This window comes from Carassius gibelio, chromosome A14 (assembly GCF_023724105.1).
Source record: "Carassius gibelio isolate Cgi1373 ecotype wild population from Czech Republic chromosome A14, carGib1.2-hapl.c, whole genome shotgun sequence".
Lineage (NCBI taxonomy): Eukaryota > Metazoa > Chordata > Actinopteri > Cypriniformes > Cyprinidae > Carassius > Carassius gibelio.
Window position 1 is genome coordinate 10793269 of NC_068384.1, and position 26115 is coordinate 10819383.

The 26115-nt window shown below is 37.4% G+C and overlaps 1 protein-coding gene across 2 annotated transcripts in view; it reads right to left on the reverse strand.

Annotated features, from left to right (window-relative positions):
- The window catches only part of LOC128027469 (dystrophin-related protein 2-like), a 147083-nt gene that overhangs the window by 74056 nt on the left and 46912 nt on the right, over nucleotides 1–26115 (reverse strand). Inside the window, exon 2 of one of the 2 annotated variants that reach the window (XM_052615119.1) lies at nucleotides 25221–25365. The exons of the other annotated variant lie outside the window; for it this stretch is intronic. The gene's annotated coding sequence lies outside the window, so the exon portion shown is untranslated. The remainder of the gene's footprint in view (nucleotides 1–25220; nucleotides 25366–26115) is intronic. 2 annotated transcript variants of the gene reach the window in all.

Genomic DNA, 26115 nt, shown 5'->3' on the forward strand with positions numbered 1-26115 from the left:
CCAGGAAAATGCCATGTACACAATCCAGCAGGCTGCAACTGGCTGCCCGCCTGTCTAAGTGACACTCAACACATGGCAGCTGGCCACTGTCCGCCTCTCCGGCCTACCCAGAGTCTCCCTGTTGTCCTGGGTATTCCCTACATCTCAAACAAACTCCAAATGACCTGTGTGTATTCAGTATTTCCAGTGCTGGGTTTTTGATCAGGGCAAGTGCTTGGCTGGACCAAAGGCTAGATGTGAATAGGTTTAGTTGTTGATAAGAAAAGCTGATGATAAGAAAAGTTTCTTGAGCATCAAATCAGCATATTTGAATGATTTCTAAATGATGATATAACACTTTAAGTCTGATGTAATGGCTGCTGAAAACTCAGCTTTGCATCACAAGCATAAATTACATTTTAAAATATATTAAAATAGAAAATAACTTTTTTTAATTGCTATAATATTCCACAATATTGTTGTTTTTACTGTATTTTTTTTTATCAAAGAAATGCAGCCATGGCAAGAATAAGGGGTGTCTTTCAAAAACATTTACTGACCCCAAACTTATTAATGGTAGTGTACATACACAGCTTATTTTAAATGACCGTGAATGTTAACTGGATAACAGCGTCATGCTAAACAGCAAAGCTTGACCTTTTACAACACACCCAAGCCTAGTAGCCAAAATCAGCCAACAAAGGCAGGATCTTAGGTTGCAGTTCAACTTTGGCTCCATTTAACAGAGCAGAAAAACTGTTTGCCCTCGTCAGACAAGCTATTATCCCCTCAATGACAAACAGCAATTTTCCATACAAAAACATGCCAAATGCACACTTGTTTATGGAGGCAGTGCCCTTGTTTTCCACCCTGAAGAGTAGCGTTGGAAATTAGACCTGCATTAGCATTTGCAGTCATTATGCCTGGCTATGGTTGGCTCAGTGAGATGACAGGCCATTATTCCGGCACTTGCGTAGTGCCACTCTCATCCCTGTGCATCAGATGAACAATTGATAAGCAAATGTTTTATTCATACGTGTGTTTGAGTAGACTTAAGTGCTAAAGGTCTAGCAGTCAACCCAGACAAACTGCCCACACAGGAGTTTGCTGGACTGGGAAAGAAGGTGCAGCTTCTAGTCAGGAGGGAGTGTAGGACTTTACAGCAAGCACAATCTTCTGAGTCACATCTAACAGTCTCCAAGCTGGATAGACTCTCTAGTAAAGCACCTCTCATACACCTGGCTCTCTATCTGAAAAGCCTTCGGGGAAATGCTCGGAAAACAAAGTAGTAACCTAATGTAATTTAGTCATCGCTATTATGTTTCAAGCATGCTTTCTCCATTTGAGCTGTGAGCTGTGCTTCAGTGTGATTGGAAGGTTAGGTTTATTTGCTCATGTGAGTGCACTGAGAATCAATTTGAAAACAGTGATAGAAGGTTAGCGTACTAGAGCTTTTGCAGTTTAGTGGCATGACAAAACACACTTGACAGCTGACAACCAGATATCATTGAGACGTATTGAAACAATCCAACTTTGCACTTTGTAATATATCAAACAAAAAAGGCAAGGGTGAATAATATGAGCAGACATCTGAGAAGCATATTAAAGAAACAAAACAGAGCCAGCAGACTGAAGCTAATGTGTTATGAAGGTGTGAAAATTTGTGACTGGCTCAAAAGAAATTGACGCAAACACTTAAATTGAAAACCAAAAAACAAAAAAGAATTAGAAGAACTAGCAATTTTTACAGTTTCCCTTGTGCATATGTCCAGTGCAGTGTGCGTTTATTTGCATCACAGCTATAAACATGATGGAGGGTGTGAAGAAATAATCAGTGGAGGAGATAACATGTCTTTTTAACATAATATAGGACTGTCAGATGGATGGGAAAGTAAGAAACAAAAGCTGTTTTGACATTTTTACATGTGTCAGAATGGAAAACATGCCAATTACAGACTATGGAGCCATGTCTCTGACAGGAGTGCTGACAGATTCTTATTGCTACGCTGATGCTCATTGCATGCAGAGAACTTTTGTGTGGAAGAAGTGCACATGTAATATTGCAGAGTTTATGGTACACATAAAAATTGTAGTCAGATCAAATTTATTTCAATAATTTGTATTATATATACATATATATACAGATACATATATATATATGTATGTATGTATGTATGTATCACGTATCATGTATGTATCACAATTTCCATAAACATATTAAGCACTTGAACTGGATGAACTGGATGATTTAACTGTTTTCTGAAATTGATAAAGAATATGTAAGTGATATATAAATTTCCTAATTTACAAAAAAAAAAAGTTATATACAGTTATATTTATAAATTCCAAATAAATTTAATTATGAACCAGATGACAAATACAGGCTGTATGCAAAAATATGTGTATGCATGGATGGTTAGTGAATAAGGCCCACTACATTCATGTTCATAAGGAGTCTCTTTGAATTGGCATTCAGTACTAGAGATGAGTTATTTGACTAGGGATCCCTGAATAAAACTGCCATGAATACGAAAGTCCTCATATTCTCATACTGTCTTCAGAACAGTTCCCCATCTGCCTAATGAACAGTGGCTGTCTGTCACCCTGCAGAGAGCTGAGCTCTAGAGGCCTTTAATAAGGTTAAGGAGGGGTGGTGACATATGTAGGATCCTGATGAGATTAGTTTGTGCTGTGTAAAACAGATGACAGCACAAACATTGCGGCTCATATCAAAAGAACTAGGTCTCTGCTTTGTGTAAGACTGCCTACGAGCAAAACTAACTACTGCAGAAAGGGGCAATTAGAGGGAACTCATTTATGACTTCAGTTCTTGTAGTTCTTTGTCCACTCTGGCTGTAAACTTGAAAACAGTTGAGTTACTGAGAGTTAAAGATAATGAGTGTGAGTGGAGGTATCTGTGATTTATCTGCTGAATTACACATATGCTGTTAAACAAATTGGCAGATTGTTTCCCCTGTGACAGTCTAATATCTTCCGTCATGTGTTTAATGAATAGGTAAAAGGTTATATGGGGCTGGCTAAGACTTTCAGCTAAATTCAGGGAATAAGAACACAAATTTTTTTTTATTCAGTTTATATTAGTTATTTACATATTCAATCACTCATTCGCTGGAAAATTTGAGTAGCTCTCATATATCTTTGCATTTCCACATTCAGACTTGGAGCTTGAAGACCAACGACCCGTTTCACACCAGGCTTGACATCAGTGATTGCACCTTGCCAAATTTAAATGTGCAGAAGCACAGTCTTTTAACATTTTTTTGCAGATGTTGAGAGCTTCAGTCATAAACTATATTTTCCCACATTTTTCATTATTATTACACATGGATATTCAGTAAAAATGTTCTGTCATGAATAAAATCTCTAGCAGATATTTTCATTCGAATCTGTTTAATTTCAGTATAAAATGCAATAAAATACAATCAAAAAATTATTTTCATTTCTATGTTGGAATTACTCTTTGTGCAAGGCAGAGAACAATATTGTGTTTATTACGGTATTTTTTATATTACTAAATTACACATTTTATATTTTAAAATCATTACTGCCATAGTGTTTTAATGTTTTTTGAGGGAAAAGCCAATGAGATTTAAGAGCAACTGCAGAGCAGAAGATTTACAACAGCAATAATTACCAAAAAGATTTAACTCTGTCATTTACCCTCCCCTCATCTTTCCAAACCAGAAAGACTTTCTTTGTTCTGTGTAACACAAAAGTGAATTTTTGTATTTTAAAATGTTCCTGTTCACTGGGGCTGGCAAGCTTTCAAAATTGATATTCTTCAAAAAAAAAAAAAAAAAAAATACATTTTTATGAACTATTCTGTTAAAAAACTAAAATAATAATAATAATAAATAAATAAATAAATTATATATATAATTTTTTATTTTATTATTATTTTTTTATTATAATTTTTTTTTTTTTTTGACAAAGCCTTTCTTCAGAGTTTGCCAACAGAAAAATATGAATAAGGTTGACTTTGTTCAAGAAAAGCAATATTAACAGCATTAAGATCTGAAAAGTGGCACTCTATTTCAATTTTGTCGATTTCACTTTTACATCTAATTAGGTTCCAGACATGCATTGTATGATCCTTTGATGGTTAGCAAGCACCAAAGTCACCTTTAAACCCTTAAGCATAAGAGAGCATATCTGACAGAGCTTGTCTTGTTTCTAGGCGACAACGAAGTGGCTTCAAACGGATTGTGTTTGTATGAACATCCTCTCTTATCAGCCCACGTTTCTCTCTCTGCTAATTTTATCTAAGCAAATATGCATGTGCTGTTTAAACCTAATTAACAAAGATTCACACATGGACACTAAACGCACTCCTCCTCTGCCTCTACGCCTGAAAAAATCTGATTAATACACCACTTCAACGCTATTCTTAAGGACCACTGATCTGTAAAGCAAAAACTCTTGGTCCAGCAAATCATTCATTTAGCAACCCTTAATTATGACTGCAGCTAATCAAGGCTCTGTTGTACAACGTTAGTGATAATGCTATAAGATTTCTTTACAGTGATGGGTAAAGTTCAGTATGCGACATGGGAACAATGTTGCAACCTAGCAGTCTACAGTCACTTGAATAGATACAGAATATTGATGGATTTGTAAGTTCACACACACAAGTCCACTAACCTAAATACACACACACACACACACACCAAAGTCACAGCTGCCACTGCAAATAATAAGCAGAGCTGAGGCAGATCGGACTACGGCTCATTTGAAATCTGGGAATCTCATTAAAAGTGAGAGAAAAGGCTTGTGACAGCCTTCTGTGTGACATCTCACCCTCTCCTTCTCTTCCATGTGGGCTGCCCTGTCAGCCGTGTCACTTCCTGATTGCAGAATTAGTCACTGAAATTCTATGAGACCAGAGTCAGGTTGACAGCTTGTTGTTAAATAAAAAGCCGGCCATAAATTATTAAATCCCCTAGAATATATATTTTTTTTTTTGTAGTCCACTAACCCAAACTGCAGTTGTAATGGAGGTTCTAGCCGAGCTGAAATGCTTCCTAAATTATTCTGGCTCAGTTGGAGCAGGAAGAGGAAAATCAATGGTGATCAGATATGACAAGATCCGTTTGTGAATGCAGACATCACCTCATATTCAAGGTCCTTGTGGACTCAAACAGCATTACAAGGATTAAAAGTAAAAGGGTTTTAGATTCAGAACATAATGAAGATCAATAAAATGCATCATCTGACTTTGTTTAACATCAATATTATCATATAAGCCATTTTCCAACGACCCCTTGTTCAGTTTGCAAGCAAAGCCAAATCAACAAAACAAATCTGATTAAGATATTTAAATAAATATGAGACAAACAGAGCAGCATGCAGAACTCTGCATGTGTGTGTGTGTGTTTGTGCATAAAATAGACAACAGCAAAAAGCAAGACAGAGAGAGCCACGAACATCTTTCTCACCTCAATCACAAAAGCATTCAAAAGTGCCAATCACTTGAGTCCCATGGCATGGAAATTGAGAGCTACTGAGCGGACAAGTCCACGTCTGGACTCAGTGGGGGGTTGATGTATCACACCAGTTTCATTGACATTCTCCAAACTGAACAATCACTTAACAGCAGCCAGGTTCAAGTCCTCAGTATCATTTTGCTTAAGAGGGCACCCGAATAAAAGCAGGTCTGAGTCTTGTATTATACAGGCGTAATTGTGCCAAGAACTCAGAGCACTTGCACGGGAGGGGGTCTATTCTCACCGTCTGCTCTGAAAGTACAATTAATTTCTGAATTCTTGCAGGCTTTTCAAAGTGAAAAACAGAAGCAAAATAAAACAAAGTAGTAAATGCTGCAACACATGCATGCATATGTTTGAGGAAACGTCTCTTTAGAGGTCCGTGTCTATTTCCCAAGCATAATTAAGATACCACTTATGAGCCAGAGTTTTTTTCTCAGCACCAAGTAAATGTTAACATTTGCACTCATTATCCCTGGCTATGGCTGGCTCAGTGAGATGACAGGCCATTATTCCGGCACATACATAGTGGCACTCTTGCTCCTGTGCATCAGATGAACAACTGATTTTTTAAAAACAAATTTTTTATTCAAACGTGTGTTCGAGTAGACTTACTGTAAGTGCTGAAAATCTAGCAGTCAACCCAGACAGACTACTTATCCACGCCACAGACTGATTGGAATCTGTACCCGTGCCCCACACAGGAGACTGTTTGCTGGACTGGGAAAGAAGGTGCAGCTTCTAGTCAGGAGGGAACAAGCACAATCTTCTGAGTCACATCTAACAGTCTCCAAGCTGGATAGACTCTCTAGTAAAGCACCTCTCATACACCTGGCTCTCTATCTGAAAAGCCTTCGGGGAAATGCTCAGAAAAACATAGTAGCAACCTAATGTAATGTAGACATCGTTATTATGTTTCAAGCATGCTTTCTCCATTTGAGCTGTGAGCTGTGCTTCAGTGTGATTGGAAGGTTAGGTTTATTTGCTCATGTGAGTGCACTGAGAATCAATTTGAAAACAGTGATAGAAGGTTAGCGTGCTAGAGCTCTTGCAGTTTAGTGGCATGACAAAACACACTTGACAGCTGACAACCAGTTATCATTGAGACGTATTGAAACAATTCAACTTTGTACTTTGTAATATATCAAACAAAAAAGGGAAGGGTGAATAATATGAGCAGACATTTGAGAAGCATATTAAAGAAACAAAACAGAGCCAGCAGACTGAAGCTAATGTGTTATGAAGGTGTGAAAATTTGTGACTGGCTCAAAAGAAATTGACACAATCCTGTCAGTGATCACATCACTGAAATTGAAAAGAGTAATGTATTCATTAAAAAAATAAAAAATAAATTACTAGTTTTTACAGTCTGGTTCAAAAATCCCTTGTGCATATGTCCAGTGTAGTGTGCGTTTATTTGCATCACAGCTATAAACATGATGGAGGGTGTGAAGAAATAATCAGTGGAGGAGATAACATGTCTTTTTAACATTATATAGGATAAAAAGACTGCTGAGAAGCTGTTTTGACATTTTTACATGTGTCAGAATGGAAAACATGCCAATTACAGACTATGGAGCCATGTCTCTGACAGGGGTGCTGACAGATTCTTATTGCTACGCTGATGCTCATTGCATGCAGATAACTTTGGAAGATGTGCACTTATATTGCAGAGTTCATGGTACACATAAACATTGCAGTCAGATCAAATGTATTCATATATTTAAGCATGAAATCTGTGCACGCTATTCCATTTATTCCATTCTACATATATATGATCTGTGAGAAATCATTTTAATTTGCTGCTCAAGAAACATTGCTTGAATTTTGGGCCCAAGGAAATGAAAGATTAAGTACTCAGGTTCAGAGGTCAACTGAGGCCACATTTAAACTGGTGCAGGACCCATTGGGTTGCCATGGTTTTAGCCTTTCGCATTTGCTGTTGCTTTGATTTCATATAATATATGTATATATTCTCTGTAAACGCCAACATAGTTTCAAAAAGAGTCAGTTTCATTATACATGCAGCCAGATCATCCAAAAGAATGTTTTACAACACTTTAATTGATATGTTACATAAAAAAAGATGTGTTTTAAGGAAACAGGAAGTGGTTCCATAAATATAGGAATTTAACAATTTACAATTTAACTAAAGCTTGATTTGCACCCCCAAAAAAATCAGGTTCGAGAGATTAGCTCTTGTGAAAAAATTATTAACATTGTCATTCAAAAGGCTATTGCACTGGAAACATGATTATAAAAGCGCTGACAAAATTTCATGCGTTGTAGGTTAAATAAGTACACTACTGTTTAAAAGTGTGGAGTTGTTAAGATTTTTTAAATGACAAAAGGTACTGCAGCTTACCAAGGCTGCATTTATTTTATCAAAGGCAAGAACAGTAGCTAATATTGTGAAATATCACACTGTCAATTATTTTTTATATATATTTTAAAATGTAATTTGTTGTAATATATATCTATTACAATAAAATATTACAAATATATTTTATATAAAATAAACATAAAATGTAATATTTTACATTATGGAATATAATGGAATATAATGGAATATATATATATATATATATATATATATATATATATATATATATATATATATATATATAATTTATTTATTTATTTATTTTTGTGAAAGTCTTTACTGCCACTTTTGATCAATTTGATGCATCCCTCTTAGTTAATAAAGTAGAATTTAAAAAAAATGTTTTAACAGTAGTGATTATTCATAAATAGCCATGTTAGGAGCCATAAAATAGAGCCCAATTATTCAAATGAGGCTCATGAGGCACCTGTTGAGTAAGGAAGAAATAAATTAACACATAAAATAACACAACGTAATAAAAAAAACTTGATTATACACCTGCTGAAATAGTACAAAGTGTCCATATTCTGTTCCTGGCAACAGCTACAAGTCCAGAGAAGGTGGGTGCTGATGTGGGCCGGGTAAACTTATTCTAAGGAATGGTAGCCTTTTGGATACACAGCGTGGGAAGAAACAAATGAGAGAATGACGCTTGTATGACATTTTAGCACAGCGAATCAATCCACATCTCTTACTGTGAGGATCTAATAAAAAATAAAAAAAACTTTTATTACTTTGCATGCCTGTCAAATGAACAATAACATCATTTCAGAGAGAGACGTGAAGACTTTGTTATTTTTCATGGTGAATTCCAATGACAATGGAGACTCCTGATAAGGTAATGATATTTCGCATGGCGAAATGGCATTGTAAGACAGTTTTTTCATGAGTTAATTAAATGAGAAAGACTTCCTTATGAAAGGGGCCACGGGAAGGGAATGAGAACAAATATGATGTTGAGGAAAAAGGCAGGCTAGATAAAAAAAAAGATGATTTTACAACAAACACACTCTCTGTTAGCGATGTTTGGATGGATGAAGCCTGTCATTCTTCTGTCAACACATTCACACAAACAAACTCATACCAATTAAACAATGAGTTTAAGTCTGAAGTATAAAAAGTACAATTGCTATCATATCTATTGACAAAACCAAGCTAAATGTAAACCAGATTTTTATGAAACAAAAATAAATCACACTCAAAAGTGAAATACCTATACAGATACACACTCAAGTTCAAACATTTGGGATCTGTACTTTAAGGAAGTTAATATCAATCTGTTTCAGCGAGAATAAATTAAACTGATCAAAAGTAAAAACATTTATAATATAACAAAAAATTGTATTTTTCAAACAAATGCTGTTCTTTTGAAAGTTCCTTTCATCAAAACCTGAATCCTGAGAAAAATATTCTAGCACCGTTTCCACATAAATAATTAGCAGTACAGCTGTTCAACACTGACAATAATAGGAAATGTTTCTTAAGCACCAAATCAGCATATTAGTGTAACAAGGCGTCAGTGGAATGTGAATCCATGTGCAGCTTTATTGGAATCGTAGTCATTCAGGCAGGGTCAAACACAAGCAAACACAGCAGTAAAGGCTAAGATAAATCGTAATCCACAAACAGGCAATGGGTCAGGACAGGCAACAATCAGAAGTAAATCCAAAGAAGCAAACAAGTCAAAGGGCAGGCAGCAGAGAATCACAAGAGAGAATACAGTCCAAAGTCAAACCATGGGCAGGCAAAATCACGAAAAATCTCTCAGAATTGTTTGCCAGGGCAAAGTAAGACTTCTCAAAGAATGCATGAATGTGTGCAGCAAAAATATCAGTGTATTGGGAAACAGGTGAGTGAGTAATCAGTTCCAGGTACTTGGGAAAAAGTTCATATTTGGGAGAGGATCTCTCTGGTGACTAATGGGGGGAATTGTAAGAGCCTCACTTGTAACAGAGTCCCCCGAGGATGTCTTCAACATTGACCCAGGACCAACCCTCCAGGCCATACCTCCCTCAATCCACTAGATATTGAAGAGTTCTTCCCTGGTGTCTGGACAAGTAGATCTCCAACCTGGCATGCCTCTTCGCCGTTCACAAGGATGGGTGAGGGGTGCCCTGGGCACTGGTCTCTTCCTCCTCCTCCCCTCTCAGACTACCAACGGGTTTTAGAAAACGGTAAGAAAAACTGGTATGTTTTGTTTAACCATTTTTGAAAGGACCCACCTGCCTTGGACTGAGCTTCATGCAGGGCAGTCAGACGTGGAGATCTCGGACCCATTGACCTGAAACTAGTGGTGGGCCGTTATCGCCGTTAACGTGCCGCGTTAACGTGAGACTCTTATCGGACGATAAAAAAAAATATCGCCGTTAATCTATTCTCAAAGTTGGGTTGGGAGCTGGGTCTATACTAAGCAAGCTATGATGACTTTCACCTTGATATTATATATAACTGACTGGTTGAGGCCAGTCTAAAAAGATGCTCAGGACAGTTGACGGGCCACTGCTGCGCATCCTCACGAAAGATTATCTTTCTCACGTGTTGTTAAGCTGTACCGCTTGTCGATTTAAACATTAAATCATCCAAAAACTAGACGTGGAAAAGCTGAACAGAGTAGCGCGTGCCGTTAGGTGCGCACGAGAGAGAGAGAGCTGCGTATCACGGACAGCGACACTGAACCGAGCTCTCTTCTGCGAAGTTCACCTCGAAGTTCCTCCTGCCCCCGACCGAACAAATGCAAATCGCAGTTTGAACAAACAAAAAGATGTGAAAGAGCCCAATTCAACACCACGGTGTTCTGGTGTTCAGGGCTCGCGCAGAGAAAGGCGTCTCAAAACACTAGAACATCGAGTTTGCTTCTTTTTGCTCTTGTGCCGACAAATACATACAAAATATGTCAAAATATCCACCCTGGAAATTATGCTCGAAAAAACTGTCAGTTATTTCTTAAGTGAAAGTAAACAGTTGAGGAAAAAATCGGGATGTGTATTATATTGGATGCGTTCATCGTCTCTTAAAGGCACTGCGCCTAATTTAGCTACTGCCTGCTGTAATGTTAATCCAAGAAAATTTAAGAAAATCACTCACTGCTCTTGACTGCATTACTTTGTAGTTTTAACAGTCAAACAAAAAATTATTCAGAAACCAGATATAATTTTTGATATATATAGCAAAACTGTAATAATGTGAGAAATGTTGAAGGTGTCTGAATAAATGTAGGTTTGATTGTATATTTCATTTTTACATTGAAGACTATCCAGTGCTATTATTTGGTTTCTGTACCTTGACACCTACAAACTTGAAAAAAAAAACTTAAACATTGGTGTGAAACAGGAGTAATGTTGTTTGCACCTTGTGCAATGTGGAATTAGTTTACAGCTTTTTCAAGCACTTTGTGATACATTTTGGAAACATGAGATGAGCCCCTTTTCTAATGCACCATCTAGCTTGATAAACCCCTTCTCAAAGACTTACTGTTTGTCAATTTTATTTGGGTAACACACATTCTGAATGCCTTCGGCAGAATTCGAATGAGCCATTTTAGGTAAGGCTAACATTGATATTGAGTTGTTTAAAGAAAGGGTGTTGGTGAATGGGAACTGATGTGAATCATGTCTTGAGTCTTTGAAAAGTTTCCTGAGCTACTGGTGACCATGTGAGACGTGATGATTTTCTTTTGAGCTTGGAGGTTAATGGAGAGGCCACAGAACTGAAGTTTCTAATGAAGTGTCTGTAGAAATTAGCATAAGATATCTCTTGCAAAACCATTCAAATGTCTAACAGAGCCCAAACATTTAAACAGTAATGTACAAATATGGCTAAATTCAATATTACTTTTGGGAACAATCTTTTGCATTTGGCTAAATGGTTTCTGAGAACTGAGAAAAGTTGCTGGAGTGTCATTCCAGATATTAAAGCTCAATTTAACCCCTGGTTATGAAATTCCTTACAATGTGCAATGACTTTCTGTAGCACTGTACATGCAACTTGTGCTGACTTCATCGCTATTCTTTGTGTTTTCCAATCATCATTCTATGCCTCTCTCCTGTAGCGGTCTGATTTAATGAGACTGACCAAATTTTGATATAGCCAGAATTGTGAATATCAAATGCCCTGTATACAGGCATTTCAAATTTATGCATCTTCTGGAGAAAAAAAGAGAGAGAGAGAAAAGGAATGGAGCATTTCAAAATTAAGCTGACATCTTCCCTTCAGCAATTTTAACACCAGTTGTCTGAGTTACAAATTGACAGATTTATATGCTATGTGCACTGGGAGTACATTACATATGGGATTAGTTTTAAAATAAAACAATTCAGATATTAAAAAACAACCGGTGGAAATTGGTCTCAAGGCTCAGGTTTTGCCTTTTGAGATGCTCGTGACATGAAAACAGGATGCAGAATTAAAAGAAAACAGAGCAAGAAAACTTTTGTGGCCTGAGGTGAAATACAAGGTGAGAACTAAGGGGTGGTAAACAAAGAACTGAAAGATACCTGTTCTCGCATTCTCATCATCATTTCTTCCATTGATGCAAGAACAAAGAGAGAGAGAGAAACTGCCAGCTGTACCCTAAAAAAGTGACAGTGTGATATACTGTGACTGTGCTGGTGGAAATTTTTATTACCTGCTATAACCTTTGTGTCACTAAGATCTAATTAATCTAGCCTTGAACAAAGCTTTATTTGGCATTATCCTGTTAGTGTAAATGAAAAAGACAAAGTTAATTTAAATATAGGGTTTGAAGGCGAGGGAAATGTGAATGAGAGCGATATAAGTGCAGAACAAACTTTGAAGTAGCAAAGCTTTCCCTGCCTGAGGGCAGCTGGCATGTTGCCCCTCCTGAGCAAGAGTTAGTGTGAGTGACTTTGAAGATCAGAACGATGCCAGAACAATCTGTGTGAGCCTCGCCAGCCACAATAGAAGGGAAGAGCACTCTCTCTCTCTCCTTATGTCTCCTCCTTTCATTCTGTCCCTCTACCATCAGACTCTCTCTCTGCATCGTTTGCAGGTCTCTCACCCTTGACAGGGCAGGACTTCTTTTCATAACTTCATAACTTCTTTTCTTGCCTCACACATAGCACCATGCAGCCTGTCCAATACTCCAGCTCGAATTCTACCAAGGCAAACTCCTGGGACAGGCAGAAGTTCACTTTAGTACTTTACAGAAAAAAAGTCCATTCTGCCATTATTTAATGACCCCCATGCTGTTATTTATTTATTTATTTTTACTTTTTTTTAACACAGAAGGTTCATTTAAGAGCATACCACTTTTGTATTTAATATAATGAAAAAGATTGAGGACCGGAGCTGTCAAGCTCCAAAATGGCACAAAAAATAAAAATAAAAAAACATTATAAAGGTATCAAAGTATTCCTCATCTTCTTGTAAGATAGATCAGAATTAAAAGAACTTTAATCAACTTTAAGTCTCATTTGAGCGATCACAAAAGAAGAGAAGTAGCCACAACCAATTCAAGAACTAACTTTTCTTTTGAGTTGAATCTTTTCAATGAATTGCTCGATCCAGTTCACAAAACCAGTCAGTAACGAAAACAAAAACATCAGTAAATAGAAATTGAAATTTTGGTGTCAGCTGTCCCTTTGATTTAACAACTTCATAAGATAACAACTTGGTCTGTCTGTCACATAAGTGTATAGTATAACTTCAAAGGACATGGAATAAAAAGCACATGCCATACAGACTACCTTAACCCTTTAACGTGTACGATCACACTGGTGTGATTAGAGCTTTCAGTGAGTCAAGTAATCAACTGCTGAATTTAAATCTGCTTTTCGTGCTTTTTTTTTTTTTTTTGGGTCATATTATCGCAAATATTCAGTGTTTTCAACCATACAATGCTCATTTTATGTTTCAGATATTTAAATACAGATAAGCACGAGCAAAACCATACATTTACAGTTTGTAAAATACACGCTGATGTCTATGGAAATGGCAATAATGATTCTTACAGATATAATCTGACGACGTTTTTATTGATATCATACACAGATTGCGTAGGTAACTATACTCTTCCCTTCTCCGAGTTTACTGGAGACCTACTTCAACGTGCTTTTGTACGAGAGAGGTTCAGTTTTCATGTTGTAAATCCCACAGCTCGGATTCATAGCGAACTAACAATTGTTTGGTTGAGGTAACACCTTTATTAATTTAAAGAGTGCCAGTTTCACACTTTCTCCTTGAAAAAGGAGAAAAAACAAGACTATTGCTTTATACATAAATACTTATAATGTATAGTTACTACAATTATGGGTAATGTGCAAATTAAGAAGTGCCTATTCTTTGGTTAATTTTTATTAGACCACAAGTGTATCACAGATACTACACAAAGTGTTCCAGCTCATTGCAAAAACTGCAGGTGATAAAAAGGCAGAAGAGCTCACATACATTCATGTATGTCAAGGGATTCCACATCTCCAAGCTCCAATCCCCTGTAAGCTTTCTAGAGCTTTAGGATTCAATAGAACGATCACACTATGCCAGGATTCCTAAAAAGTGGTTCCTAAAAACATTGCCAAAGAACTGATTCCTCAAGGGTAAACACATTCTTTTCTCTATCACTGTGCTTGAGGCGGACCTGTATAAACACAGTTTATATGAACAGCTCTATCTTGGATTGGTCCTCAACAGAGATGGGACCAGGTCACACATGTGCAAGTCTCAAGTAAGTCTCAAGTCTTAACCTTCAAGTCTCAAGTAAGTCCCAAGTATTTTTTTCTTGGGCAAGTCAAGTCAAGTCAAGTCACAAGCTATGTCAAGTCAAGTCCAAGTCAAGTCACCTTAATATTGTTATTTTACCTGCAGAATCTGATCTTAATAAAGTTAAAAGACAAGATATAAGTAACTGTCAGTAAATTTAAATAATTTGATTTGCATTGTAAATACTCATGTTCGGTAAAATACATCATGGAATCAAACAAAATTGTAACTTCCTAAAATTATTTATTTTTCACTTCTGCCAACAGTGTTTGAAATGTTTTACATTTTCAACATTGAGTCCATAAAACAAATAATAGCTAAACATCCAACAGACTCCTCTCTGAACACCTCTCTCTCTCTCTCTCTCTCTCTCTCTCTCTCTCTCTCTCTCTCTCTCAAAACATACAACATTGAACTGTTACATTTCTCCTCTCTCTCTCTCTCTCTCTCTCTCTCTCACACACACACACACACACTCTCTCTCTCTCTCTCTCTCAGAGTATAGAATATAAATATGACGTATTTTCAGTTGTTTCATACTTTTTTGTTATGTACAGTACAGACCAAAAGTTTGGACACACCTTCTCATTCAAAGAGTTTTCTTTATTTTCATGACTATGAAAATTGTAGATTCACACTGAGGGCATCAAAACTATGAATTAACACATGTGGAATTATATATGGAATTATATACATAACAAAAAAGTGTGAAACAACCAAAAATATGTAATATTCTTGGTTCTTCAAAGTAGCCACTTTTTGTTTTGATTACTGCTTTGCACACTCTTGGCATTCTCTTGATGAGCTTCAAGAGGTAGTCACCTGAAATGGTCTTCCAACAGTCTTGAAGGAGTTCCCCGAGAGATGCTTAGCACTTGTTTGCCCTTTTGCCTTCTGTCTGCAGTACAGCTCACCCCTAAACCATCTCGATTGGGTTCAGGTCCGGTGACTGTGGAGGCCAGGTCATCTGGCGCAGCACCCCATCACTCTCCTTCTTGCTCAAATAGCCCTTGATGCCTTCAGTGTGACTCTACAATTTTCATAGTCATGAAAATAAAGAAAACTCTTAGAATGAGAAGGTGTGTCCAAACTTTTGGTCTGTACTGTACATAACAAAAAAGTATGAAACAACTTAAAATACGTCATATTTATATTCTGTACTGTATATATATATATATATATATATATATATATATATATATATATATATATATATATATATGCACTTCTCATGATTGGGTAATCGCGGCAGCTACATTAGTTTTTCTGATTAATTGTTTTGCTCTATGAGAAAGACAAGGTAACAAAATATTCGGGGCTTATGCCCCCTTAGCCCAGTCCTAGCGCCGCCCCTGGAATGCGTTTTTTTGACAGCCTGCTAGTGGATCATTAGGGGCCGTTCACATCACGTCTTTTGCGCGCGCAAGTTCGTTCTTTCCAATGTAGGCACGCGGTATGCGCGCTCATAATGGAAGCAACGCGCGCGCGTCGCACCGCATCGAGTTAAAAACATCTAAACTTTTCAGAATGCCGCAAGCGCACCGCAGGTCATGTAACAATAACTAACCAATCAGCTTCATCCTTTCCCGTATCAACGTTGAAAGCTCAGCTAAGATGAAGGAACAGCTGTTCATAGCTGTATATGGATTGCCATTTTGAAACGAATTTAGTAGCAGAGCTACTGCGAGCGATTTTTAGTGCTGCAAATACATTTATACTTTGCTGAAATTTCCGCGTCTTCATTGAGAGAGAGCGTGTCATGGATGCTTAGCACGACAGACGCCCCAGGAGCACTTCTGTCCGAGCGCTTTGGAAAGAAGGAGAAAGCGGCGCGACTAGCGTTTTCCACTCGTTTTTAGGCGCAAACTATTGAAGACAAAAGCGATGACCCTCGGTACCTCTCAGGCTGACATGTTGATGTGATGTGATATCTGATTTAAGTGGGCATGGTGTGTGTAAGGTAGAGAGGGCATGACTGATGATAGTGTCCTGATCCAGTCATGACGCTATTCTCAGCCTGCGCTCCAGCTGAGTAATCAACTTTATTAAAAAAAATAATTTATATATTTTATATTCAAACTGAAAACATGATGTGATTAACACTCAAGTCATTCAAGTCATCGTATCTCAAGTCAAGTCAAGTCCCGAGTCTTTAACTTCCAAGTCCGAGTCGAGTCTCAAATCCTAAAAATAGCGACTCGAGTCGACTCGAGTCCAAGTCACCAAGTCACAAGTCCCCATGTCTGGTCCTCAATGCTAGTGGCCAGAAGTGGGCTTGCTTTGAGCTGTGACACTGGATGCTACACTTCCTTTCCCCAGTGTTTGTGGTTCTCAGGTGGACACAGCTGACAGTGACCGGTCACGGCATACTGCCTGGCACCATTACGGGAAGCAATCACAGCAGCACAATTGGAATTATTTATGGCCCAGAGGACGATGGCAAAAACTGGAGCTTGCCCTCTGGGTGCAGTGTGACAGCCTGCTAAATCACCGTCCTACTGCAGCATCTAATGCTAGTGTTAGCACCGCAGAGCTCAGAAACTCTGCCACGCCATCCACAGTCGAGTGAATTACCACCCACAAGAGAAAATACCAAGATGAATTCATTAGGGTGCTGTGTTCCTGATAAAACCCCAGAAGCCACGCGAAGACCCCTTGCAAATAACAGGCAACAGCTCACATTTCAGTCGAGCCTGTCAATGCAAAAAGATCAGTAGGTTAAAAAAAATCACCATGAGACTGTATTAACTTGTTTGTTCAATTTCTGGAAACCAGATAGTTCTTCAGCCACCCATCAGCAGGAACAGGTAGAGCTCAGTGTAATTTATATGCCTGCATTCATGTGTGGGACATTATCCCTTATGGGAGGCACTAAATTTTGCAGCCTTCCGTCTGCTGACAGAGTGAAGTGGGGAATGGTGAGGATATTTACCTAATATTACCACACCTGATCAATTTACATTTTTCATCGGCTGTGGCTCTACTGCACAAATCGTGTGCACTATAACATCTCAAGAAATAATGCACAACGTGTGTGAGCTGTTATTTACGAGTTTTTGTGTTGATAATGTGCATAAGGTATGTGACATTAGAGTGGTCCCTCTCCACTAGAGTAGCATTCGTGAATGATTTATCTCTCCTTTAGCATGGGCTATTTACTGCTACTCCAAGATTCCAGCTTGCAGCTATGCGACTAGTAATTAATTCTGGAATCTGCAAGCATCCTGGTTCTTTAAGAAATGAGCGTGACTAAGTTTTGTAGGGTCAATTAATACATCAACAATGATCCTGACTGTATTTTTCTCAACTCATAGATATGCCACAGCTCTTAAAATACTCACTCAAGAGTATCCTTTGAATATTCAGCTGTTCCAGAAACAAATCAGCAAAAATAATAATTAAGGGGTTCAATCAAGCGAATAATTACATTGATTGATTCATATGAGAGCACACTGACACTTCAGACTCACGAAAGAAATACAAGGATGCTTAGGAACAAGTTAATGAAAAGACAAGGTGCTCAGCCAAAAAGGAAGAAAAAATGGCCTCAAATGGAAAGGCCACATTTAATAGCTTCTAACCGCTGGCAGGATCTGAGCTAAGCCAAAATAAGGCTTGATCTGCACCCAGCCTCAGCATTTTGTGGAGAGGATTAATTCTATCATAATTAAGGGTTTGGTTGTGGCTTCACTTGAAGCAGTTAGTTGCAGTGCTTTCTCTTCCTGAGTGGGATGAATAAGCCTGAGGCTCAGATGTTTAGTCTGAAACTCTACAACCCTTAGCCATGACCTACCACTGAAAAGCCCAGTATGATACAAAAATCTCTTTAAAGAGACTCTGAAAATGTATGTAAGAATAGTTTCCACTTTATTTTAATATGGTACCTTAATACAATGTCGCACTTATATTGCATATCTAGCTTTTAACTAATTGTTTAAAAAATGAATTATAATTATGTAAATATACGTGCAAAATAAACTGTTGCACAGGAGTTTCGCATCATCCTGAAGGAATTACTTTTGCAATAATGACCAGGCAGCCAAAGGAAATGGCTACGTTTACAGAAAATACAGATATTATTAAAATGAGTCAATATTGAGACATAAAAAAATATTTATACAAAATATATGTCAGAATGACAAAGCAAAGCAATATATGTCAGAATGACAAAGCAAAGCAATGAAGGGTTCTCTGCAAACAAAATACAAAACCGTATTTTCCGGACTATAAGTCACACTTTTTTTTCATAGTTTGGCTTGTCCTGCTCACTTATAGTCAGGTGAGACTTATTTATCAAAATTAATTTGACATGAACCAAGAGAAATGAACTAACAGAAAACATTACCGTCTACAGCCGCCAGAGGGCGCTCTATGCTGCCAGAGATGCTGCTCACTGCTCCTGTAGTCTACACTGAGCAGCATAGAGCGCCCTCTCGCAGCTGTAGACGGTAATGTTTTCTCTTTGTTCTTGGGTCTAAATAAATGCGACTTATAGTCTGGTGCGACTTATATATGTTTTTCCCCTCATCATGACTAATTTTGGACTGATGCGACTTATACTCAGGTGCGACTTATAGTCCGAAAAATACGGTATAAATAGTATAGCAAAAAAGTTAGGCAAAATAAATGCTTTACAATTATTTTAAGATGGTTACCTATATATTTTGCTTTAGTGTGTTAGTAGTAAACATGTCAATAGGAAAATCTTAAATTATATCCAATCAAACCTAAAATTTTGCACAGTACTGTATAGTGGCCAACTGATATATCGCCAAGGGTGATATATCGGCCGATATTTGGCATTCTTCAAGTATCGGCATCGGCCGATACGTTTTTTTGCTTGGCCGATGTGTTCGAGGTGGGACATTTATTTTGATGGCACTGAGAGCGGCAGCGCCTGAGCGCACACAGTGCTCACACTCTCTATATATATCTATATCTATATAGATATATATAATACGCTGTACAAAAAATATATTTTGAAGTTGTAAATAAACAAAAAAAAATATGTATTCACAAAAAAATACATATATTTTACCTTAAAAAAATACTACTTAAAAATTTTACATTTAATTCAATGTTACTTATTTATTTTCTTGCGCTGTATTGTGTCTGTATGCACTTTTTTTAGCCAGTGCTAGTTACACCTGTTCACAAATAGAAGTGCAATACAAATTCAATTGTCTAGAAATTATAGTGTTGTTTAAAACTGTAAACCCGTTTCAATACTATGACCCACAGTCGGCTTTGAATGACTCGATTCAGTTGTTGTCATGGTGCTTTGGTTATACTGCAGTTCTGGAGGTTTAGTTGTGGATTATTATGATCTAAAGAGACATGGCAGCTAATTAATGTGACACAGTAAAGACTTGTTTTCCTTTTGCAAGTAAACTCTGTCACAGAACCAGGGCAAGCGGTCAATAAGTAGCTTCATTTGTGCAGTTGTAAAGTCTGTTTTGTTGTACAACCTTTCTAACTTGTTGCTAGAGGGTCAAAGACTTTCTTTGAAAAATAAATGAGGTTTGCATCAGCTGTAGAATCATAAGGATTGCCAGAGTGGAAAATTGAGTAAAGAGACCTAGTTATGGGTGCATGAAATTATGTTCAAACACTCAAGCGCTTTACAGACATGAATGCGAGTTTTCTTGTTGTTACTTTGTAATTAGACTGCATAATGGTCAGGAATCATAACATCACTTTTATCAAATCATATTTGACCAGTAGAGATTAACTTCAATTTTTTTATATAGTATGTGAATGCACAATTTGGATGCCACGAGGAAAAATGCAAATGAATTTGTGTAAATCTGCCATCAAAAAGGAGGCAAATGTCAGTAAAGAAACAGAGCAAGCATCTGTTTTCAACCAAGAAAATGTCATGTTCTGTTAATCTAATCTGAATGCATGCCCACTGATGTGCATTTCATTGCACACAAGTTCATCCAGCTTGAGGTTTGCTTGATTTCACCCTGACATACACAGACACACTTGCCGGAGTGTATTCTCAGAAAAAAATCACTCAGTGGGTGCCCACTTTAAAGATTTTCAGATAGCAGTACAAATACGGGTCATGTGAACCCCATATATAGAATTCAAATGTGTCAACAGAAAAATCTGCTATTCATCATACTATATACAAATATATACAATTTTCCTCCAACACTCAATATAAAAGCTTATCAGTATCAGATTTAGCAAAGTATCCTGAACCCCATGCTGACTCAGGTAGGGAAAAATTCTAGCATCGCCAGGTCTGCAGGCTGCCACCTTATGTCTCTCTACGTCACAGACATGCACACACAGCCGCATAGTGTAAAGAAGGGCAGCATACTGCCAGCACTGATGCCACATTAGCTCAGCTTCACTACAGGAATGGAGGAAACATTCACAGAGAACAACCCTCAGCTTCTACTTCTTCTTAAAAAAAAAATCACTGAGAGAAGAAAGGGATTTGAGTATTGTTGATGAGTGAATGAAAGAGAGAAAAATAGAGTTTCATACTCATCATGTACTCATCATCGACTCATCATCGTTGCTGTTGCTTTCATCATCCTCATTAAGCCTTACATCGCCCAGGCCAATTAACTGGTAATTTTAAGATGATAAAGACACACATAAAAAAGATATTTTGAGAATTGTTAAAGTGCTATTTTTTTTTTTTTCAACAATGAAAGTTAATGGTACCAACATATATTTTGTGATGCACAGAAGCATGCATTGCATAAAGGTTTGGAATGACACGAGGGTGAATTATAAACGATAAACCCCATTAAAAAATATATATATATTTTTTAATTTGTTTAATTTTTTTATTTAAAAAAATTACTGCCAAAATCAGTATAGTATCTGGTCAGTATTGAAAATTACATTTTTCATTTTACACAAAATATGATATCTGTCGAGTTATAAGGTCATGTTTTCTCCCTTTTTTCCAAATTTATGATCAACAAACAAACTTAGGGCTGCACGGTAAATCACATGTGATTGTCATGTGCAATTCATCAGTAAAGCCAGTTCTGTGATAAATCTCCATTGCATCCTATCGGATGGAGAGGCATGTATGTTCATGACAAAATTGTATTTCATTGTTGTAGGACTAATTAATTTGTAGCATAAAAAAGATGACCAAACCGTTTAATTCATTTTGGGAGAAATGACTGAATTAATGTATTTTTAGTCCAGTGCCTGCATATAAGATTAGTATTAACCAAGTTTCAATATGAAAAATAAACTTTTATATTCAATGAAAAAAAAAAAAAGAAAGTCATGGATTTTTTTGATTTTTTGAAATGCAAATGAAATGCACCTGTAACCCACCATATATAAGGTTAGTATATTATTTTTATTTTATGTAAAACATATTTTCAAATGTTTCTCTTGTAATGTTAACAGCAAAATACATCGGAAGGGTTTAGGTGCCTTTTTTCTGACAGTAAGCCGAATTGCCGTCATAATGGTGAAAACATTAACTGGTGAGTAATTTAAGCTTAACTATATAACCAAAATAAACTTTTATTAAAGTGCCCATATTAAGGATTTTTGAAAATCACCTTTTCATGCAGTGTGTATTGTAGCTGTATATGAATGTTGCTAAAAAGCTAAAAGAAATTAAAAGTTCATAAATCATAAATTAAGTTATTATCTCTCAAAAGAAACAGCCGACTCTGAATTAATCAGTCAATTAATATAAAATCCCTGTCATTCATATTACTTGGAGACATAATAGATGATGGAGCAATAAGTTGCTTTATCAGTACTTCATGTCTGTGATTGGCTAAAGCAAATAACATTATTGTTTGGGTTTTTAGTTCCAAGCTGTGGGTCCATTTTGCTAACATAATTGTAAAACAACTTTTTCCCTTCTGATTCTTAATTTTTTAGAGCACAGTGGAGCACTATCATTAATAAAATAGGATGTAATATTAATAAGACATAATCCAGTAATGGTGATGGGTGTTCCTTTTCCAACATGAGCTGTAAGCAGCAGACCAATCACAACAGACTGGGTCATCTGACCAATCAGAGCAGAGGAGGGGTTTGGAAAGATGAATCTTTTAATCAATTGTGTGAGAGTCACTGAGAAATAAGGTAAAATTAAATGCATATTATAAGAAAATGAAAGTGTTTTTTTAACCTTGCATGCATGTAACCCTCTTGTTGGGGACTCCCAAAACCAAATGATGAACCATAATTGAGGCACTTTATTCCAACAAACATGTTCCTGTGTTCTCTTTAACACAAGTTAGCTCAAGGCTATAATGCTGAACTAGACAAGCTAGGAATAAACTGATTTCAAAGCTGAAATATATTCAGCAAAAACACTACTAATTTTGCATCCATATTAAAACGGCCAATATCAATAAGTTATGGCTGATTATTTTAAAATGATATACTATTTGGCATAAATTATAAAATACAACAAAGTAAAATCAATCATTTAAATGCTACAATTTAATTTAGTCATCACATCACTACAACATGCAGCTTGAAAATGCATATTAATTTTGAGATTTGCTAAAGATTAAATAGTAAATGTTTAATATCAACGTTTTTAACTTTAACTTTGCATGTGAAGACAGCAAAGATAATCTAAATGTAAAAACGGGTAATTAAATATCGCTCGACACTTGAATTAAAATAAAGAAATAAAATTCTAGTAAAGGTACTGACATATAGAGAAAGACAGCGAGAGCTAAGGAGAGAGAAACAGAGCACACATTCAGCCAACAGTGAGATCTGAGTGCACTGCAGACTCGAGGCAGACTTTCTGTTCCCTCAAATGTCTTGGAGGACAATAAGAATCAAATCACACATCTCTACCTCCAGAGACAGAGCACAGCTAAACAAAACACCACCTTCTACCTAAACTTTACAGATTTACTAACAGTGAATCATGCCCACTGATAGCACCACTTATTTGCATGCTCTACATGTCTTGTTTAGGGCCTGTTTCACTGAAGAAATTATGCAGATAAGATAACAGAGCGCTATCTTGCGCTACATGCATTTGGCACAATTCCTCATCTTGCACAAAAGAGAATCTGGCCAAGTCGTCCTGAACATGCAAAATACATCCAAACACCATTCAGCCCCCATCCTGTGTGATCACCCTGAACCCAAACTCACTTTCAATATATATCAATCACAAACAAACCATCCCATCAACTCCAGCTGCTTCAGTCAATCTGACTCTGTTCCCGGATCGCACAGCCTTAGTGTCTCCTGCAGTGCAGATGTGTGCGTGCTCCGTCAGTTTAAGCCAAAGATAAGGGAGGATTTACTGGAAGATAGAGAGTCAGCTCACCTAAATGAGGGCTCACAGAGGAAATGTGGGTTGTCTGTCTACCACAAAAAAAGCCTGTATGTGAGTGTTTGTGTCTATGTGTGTGTCTATGCAAGCCGGTTAATTGTGTAGGTGGGATGTTCCTGCAATCTCAACATAAGCAATTATCTACACTTAACTATTATGTGCTCCACTGGTGATGAAAAAAACTTTCTTTTCATGTCATAGACAACAAAATAATCAACATATGCAATTAAAAATTGTGGGACACAAAGTAACTGCTTTACTCATAATTTTTTTAATGAGACACGTTACACCACGTTAATAACTGGGTTTCTTTTGAAAGCTCTAATTTTCCCACATAGTTGTCTACAGTATGTTTCCGCTGCAAGTGAGTAGAGCAACTTAATGCGACTATCCCAACTTACCAATTATAATAAACATGATGCCATTTAGTTCCAGCAGGACGTTGAATATGAATTTGAAATGTAATGACAGAAAGACATGTAATACATCTATCTTTCTATCTATCTGTTTGGCCGGCCTATGCAAACTTTAGGCTTTTTGAAATCTCAAACGGCAATTCTGCATCCTGCCAAATTCAATTAAATTCACATTCAGGAACTGAAATGGAATTTAAAAGGCATCCCTAATTCAATTGTCCATGACACACAACCCTAGCTTGCGATGAAAATGGTATAATGTCGATACAGGAATCTAGTCGTTGCATGCAAACTGTGTCAATGAGACAAACACTCACTAAGAGCATCAGCTAGTTGACAAAGAGAAACAAAGCACTCAAAAACATATTACTATTTCTAATAAAATAATTATGTGATAAGCTTTTTTTTTTTTTTTTATTAGTAGCACAGTTATGCTTTCCAAAGTAACATTTTCCAACACTAAGTTCATCATAATCTGAGCAAGGTGAAGAACAAGTTTGCCAAAAGAGGAAAAAAAAAAGAAAAGAACACAAAAGACACAAAGTCTAGCGTTTACAAAGCATCATGAGATTCCCCATATTTGGCTTGGTAAAGTATTCTTGAAAGACACCAAAGGCTACTGGCTTAATCACAAAGGTCTCTGCTCATAAAGAGCATCCTTTAAAAACTCACTGGTGAACTGTAGCCAAGCAGCCAACTCTAAAATGACTGATATTCTTTACAGTCCCTTGGCTTTGAAAGATACACAAACAAAAACACAAAAAACCTCTGATCACCACCCTGGAGATTTAAGCAGAGCCTTATTGGCAAACTGGTCTGGAGAAACAAGTTTAGTCTGGAAAGCCTCAAGACTAAAGTGGGGGGGGGGGGGTGCAATTTGACGGCTGCAATTTGCACTTGAAATGAATTACCCAGCTGTGAGGACGTGATTGACGTGGCGGCAGGTTTTCGGTGTCCGAGGCAGCGTGGAGAGGAGGTGTTCTCCAGAAACCAGGAGCAGCCAGCGAAGAGGAATAGACAGGAGGAGAAGAATTGGCAATTTGCGTATCCTGGGACCTACAGGAAGAAGAGGATCATATAATCACCTGACTGCCAAAGAGAAGATGTGATAAGAGACTAAAGCAAACAGAAAATCAAACAGCTGCTCATTGCTTCCCCTTGAAACCCTTGGATTTGGGCCGCATGCCAAGACAAGAACCCACATATGAAACTCAGCCTGGGATACCAAGCTCTCCAGCTCCTGAGCTTGACATGATGCTGCTGCCCAGGCCTCCTATTTGTGCTAATCTGGCTAATGGCTAACAGGACGAGGCTCCCTTATCAGGGGACAACATGCTTTGTCTGCACAATCCCAAAAGCCAGCCGAGCTCACACATGGCCGATGGCGGGAAAGCAAGGCAGACGACGTATGAATGCCAATGAGAGTCGCCGGCCAAGCCGGGATTTCATTACTTCCTGGACGTGCTCTCGAGCCACAAACAGCTCCAGGCTGGGCCTGTGGTCTGCCACCTGTGCAGAGTTCCTCTTTAATCTTTAAAGTCTACTCACCGCCTGACCTTTACGGGTGTTGATGGGCACAAATCCTATTTCGATGGTGGACAAGCAACAGAGCTTCAGGGCTACGTGAAAATGTGTCACTCACCCATGAGTCAAAGTACAAAGGTGGGCAAAAATTTCTGAAGTTCAGAACAGAGCCATAAAAGTTTAATGTGCAGCTGGCTGTACTAACTAGCCAAGAATGAGACAAGATATTTCAGAGATGTAGCAGCCATTCATAATTTACATTATAGTTTCTGCTGAGAGTGA